At 37.1% G+C, this 4,661-nt stretch overlaps 2 pseudogenes; one reads left to right on the top strand and one right to left on the bottom strand.

Moving 5' to 3' along the window:
- Positions 1–705: 705 nt before the first annotated feature.
- Positions 706–2,041, top strand: LOC143667724 (olfactory receptor 9G19-like; annotated as a pseudogene).
- Positions 2,042–3,512: 1,471 nt separating this feature from the next.
- LOC143666695 (olfactory receptor 9G4-like) lies at positions 3,513–4,457 on the bottom strand (annotated as a pseudogene).
- Positions 4,458–4,661: the final 204 nt, after the last annotated feature.

Raw genomic sequence — 4,661 nt, 5'->3', positions numbered from 1 at the left:
TGTTTGTCTCCATTCTCCAATTTCACCGCAATTTTCTGGCTGGTTCTTTACTCTGGGATTTATGTTGATTGTGCCAAAATTCCTTCTAGAAAAGCAGAGTAAAGAACTTCCAATGTGGTTGTAGGAGAGAATATCACTTACCTGGTGAAAGAGTGATTTTCTTACTCTTAGGAGAACTTTACAAATTAGTCATTCTAAGCAGGGAGTTAAGGAAGTTTTGTTTTCCTCTATCTAAATTTTTTTAGTTCTTATCCCAATTGACTTTCTTCCAGAAATCAGATTTTTTCTTAAAAACATTAAACATTGTCTGAAAATCTTTCCATATTTGTTTATTTGTTAACTATGCATCTCTCCCTTACAGACTAAAAGCCCCATAAGAGTAAGGACACACGCTGTTTTCCTCACTACTATATTCCTAGACCTAGAATAGCACAGCACATGGAGCACAGGAATAGTTGTGTGAATAAAATGAATAGACCCAGCAGTATTATGGCATTCTTGTTTTAGAATTATTTTGCAGAAAGAAATATCTTGAGGTACAGAGAACTTCAATCACCAGCCCAAAGTAGGAAGGATTCCTGCTCAGATCTGTGAGACCTGTAGTCCTGACCATATTACAGGGTCCTAGTTTGTGAAATCTCTTATCTTATACCTACTGAGGGAACCAACTCTCTGCTCCATGCATAGCTGATGTCTCATTCAAACATGGAAAGAAACAATCATACTGTGAATGAGTTTGTCCAGAGGGTCACCACAGACCCTCTGCTGCAGTTGATTTTACTTGTGGTGTTCCTATACATGTATTCAGTGACCATCCTGCAAAATACCACCCTCATTTTGTTGATATGCTGTGGAAAACAGATCTTTTGACCTTCAGGCTAAACCTTGAGATGGTGACCCGGAACACTGGGTCATGTAGCTCTTGCCACAGGCTGCTCTTCTCCTACAAGGAAGCTTTGAAGGATAAAAGGGCTGGAGGCCAGACTGCACTATTCTTTGAAGAGATTTCACAGATAAACAACTTAGCTTAAAAAGTTTTGCATTTTCTTGTATTTTACATATTGGCTTAATTTGTAATTAACATTAAAGATGAACTAGATGTTACTTCCTCCTGCCTTTTGAAGTAAGCACTAATAAATAGCTGGGGCAAGACTAGCAAAGGGCTCTTCACTCTAGAAATTCAGGAGTCCCCTGCTCCCATTTTCAGAAATCTGTGTCTGTCTTAATTCTTGAGTCACACTGTCAGCAACAATTTGTAATGACTTCTGACTTCATACCCCCATGTATTTTTTCATCAGAAAACTTCCTTTCCTGTATCTCTGGTATTCCTCTTTCTACACCCCAAAGATTCTGGTGACCTGCATCTCTGAAGACAAGAGTATCTCCTTTACTGGCTGTGTAGCTCAGTTCTTCTTCACTGGGCTGGCCCATAGCGAGTGTTATCACTTGGCTGCCATGGCTTATGATCATTACATCACCATTTCCAACCCACTGTGTTATGCTCAAGCCATGTCAAGAAAATTGTGCATCTGTTTAGTTATATATTCCTATACTGGAGTCTTTGTCAATGCAATAATACTGTTCAGCAACATATTCACATTAGATTTTTGTGGTGATAATGTCATTGATGACTTTTTCTGTGATGTCCCACCCCTGGTAAAGTTGTCATACGATGTAAAAGAGCTACCAGGCTGTGCTCTTTTTCCTCCTGTCCTCCAATGTCATCAGTCTCACTCTGCTCATACTGGCCTCTTACCTCTTCATCATTGCAGCCATCCTGAGGACCCACTCCACACAGGGCCACCTCAAAGCTTTCTCCACCTGCTCTTCCCACTAGATTTCTGTCACCTTGTACTATTGCTCAATTCTCTACATCTACTCTCACCCAAGTTATGGCTATTTCCTTGAGAGGGGCAAATTGGTTTCTACATTTTACACTGTTGTCTTCCTCATGTTGAGCCACATGATCTATAGTCTAAGAAATAAAAATGTGAAAGAGGCTCCAAAAAAACTCTTCATGTTAACAAAATCTGAAGTCTGAGTGGGCATAATTTTTAAAAATCATTGCTAAGAGATAATGGACAACCTTCAGTGAAATGTTGGAGAGCTTGGGTACAAAAAAAAAACACAACATGATCTTTTTCAATTAAGGAATTTCACTGCAGCAATATTGCTTCTTTTGTTTAGTGTCTGTATTTTGTTTTAAGGATCTGACTCAAATATATACTGCAGAAAATAGACCAAGCTTAATATTATGATACATTTTTAAAGTGGTATTTTGACCTAATACAGAATAGAAGGTTATGGAATACATCAGGGATCTCAAATAATTAAATTGGATATGTCTACTACCTTCAAAATTGGTCAAGTATTTTTCCACCTTTGGGATGGGTAATAAGAGAATATAAGGAAAATTTAATGGATTTTTCACATTTCAGGAAAAGAATGCTAAGAGTTTTGTAATGAAGAAAAAGAGGGCTGTGAGGAATAGGAAATAAATGCAGGTGAATGAAAGATAAAAAGTATCAGAGCTAATGTAAATTATGAAAAACCTAAAATATGTATGAATTTTCAATGTAAATTAATTTTGTGAATTTGTTCTTTTCATAAAGAGTTATAATCCTTCAATACTGAAGTTCTAGCTTCTAAATTTCAAGCTTTTCATTGGTAAAATGTAACCAATAATCCTTCACATGTAGAGTTAATAGTATTGAACTAAATACTACTAAAAATCCTCTTGGAGACAGATATTGAGCTGTCAGTTTCATACAGTTTTCTGCTCGGTTAAGAAACAATCATTGCATCTGGAATACAGTGGGTCTTTGTTTGTCTGTTTGTTTCATTTATACCACTTGTTTTTACTTTTTCCCAGGGAGGTCATGGTGGTGTGCCTTGAGGAGAGTACTGTGAAGTGCCCATTATATGAGGGAGGAATCATTCTTTACATTGACACCTAATCCTAAGTAAGACATCATTTTAGGGTTTTAGAACAATATTTTTATAGTCTAAACAAATATTTAACACTTTGTATAGTATGATGTTAATTTAGAAGGCAGAAATATCTTATATTCTCCAAGCTTTAGGGAGGAATTTGTAGTGGACATCTTACAGTAAATATCTATAAAATTATGAGCAAATTTCCAACAGTCTAACCATTCACTATATTCTCCTTACCCAAGATGATTTCCTTCCCAAGTTTCAAAGTCAAAACACATTCACAAAAACATCTGAATATGTATTTTTTCTTTCCAATTACTCTTGAAGGCAAGCAAAAGGATAAATTTTGAGGGAACCAAATGCTACAAATTGACAAAATATCATGCAGAATATCAACAATGTTATAGTATAGGTTAAAAATATTTTACATTGCAGAAAATATTTAAAACTCAAGAGTGATTTACTTGATGTTTTATTGCTTTAATTTAATTTGCTGAATTTAATTGAAATATAACAATGTATCCCAACAATTAGGAAGATTTAATGAGATCATTCATTAAAAAAATGATAATATTTCATCTTTGTGGCTGTATAGTCTGTGTTGCTTTCCTGAAAGCCTCTTTGACATCTTTGTTCCTCACACTATAGATGAGAGGGTTGAGTAATGGTTTCACCACAGTGTAGAATAGGGCAGCCACTCTGTCTCACTCTAGTGAGGAGGTGGAGCTCAGCCTTGAATAGATGAAGAGCAAAGACCCATAGAAAAACATGACTGAGATCAGGTGGGAAGCACAGGTGGAGAAGGCCTTGTGCCTCCCAGAAGCAGAGCGGATCCTCAGGATAGCCAGGAGGATGCTGAAGTAGGAAGTGAGGATGGCAAGTATGCTGGACAGCACTGTGAAGCCCACCACACCCAGAAGAACTTTCTCATAGATCCAGGTTTCTGTGCAGGACATTTTCACCAGTGGTAGTGCATCACATAAGAAATGGTCAATGATATTTTTGCCACAGAACTTCAGGTGGAAAGTGTTGGCAGTATGGGCTATGGCATTCAAGAAACCTCCTGTGTAGGCCCCAGCAACAAGACCAGCACAGAGAGACCTGGTCATAGAAACTGAATAGAGTAAAGGGTTACAAATTGCCACGTGGCAGTCATAAGCCATGACTGCTAAGAGATAACACTCAGTGTAGGCTACTACACAGGAAAAGAAGAACTGGGCTCCACATCCAGCCAAGGACATATGTTTATCTTCAGAGATACAAATGGACAGGATTTCTGGAGTATAAACTGATGTGTACCAGAAATCCAGGAAAGACAGATTGCCAATGAAAAAGTACATGGGTGTGTGCAGGTGAGAATCAATCCAGATTAAGATAACCAGGGTCATATTTCCAAGCAAGGTTACCACGTAAATTGTCAAAAATATTCCAAATAGAATCAGCTGCAGCTTGGGGTCTGCTGAGAAGCCCACCAAGATGAATTCAGTTAGGATGGTGTGATTTACGACTTCTTTTTCCATGGAAGAGAAAACCTGCTTAAGAGTATGAAAAAAAATTCATTTAGTGATTCTCATATATTAAGAAATAAACAAAGGTTTTATGTCAACAATTACTAAGAGGTTTATATACTTTAATATCTAGAATCATAGAACTTAAGTTTGTGATTTGGGAAAACCTCTAAAATTGACGTCAGAATCCAGATTTAAAATTAGGCTTTTCAATTT

The sequence above is a fragment of the Tamandua tetradactyla genome, chromosome 23, assembly GCF_023851605.1.
Source record: "Tamandua tetradactyla isolate mTamTet1 chromosome 23, mTamTet1.pri, whole genome shotgun sequence".
Taxonomy (NCBI): Eukaryota; Metazoa; Chordata; class Mammalia; order Pilosa; family Myrmecophagidae; genus Tamandua; species Tamandua tetradactyla.
Note: the sequence above shows the minus strand (reverse complement) of the source record. Positions and strands in the feature narration are given on the sequence as shown.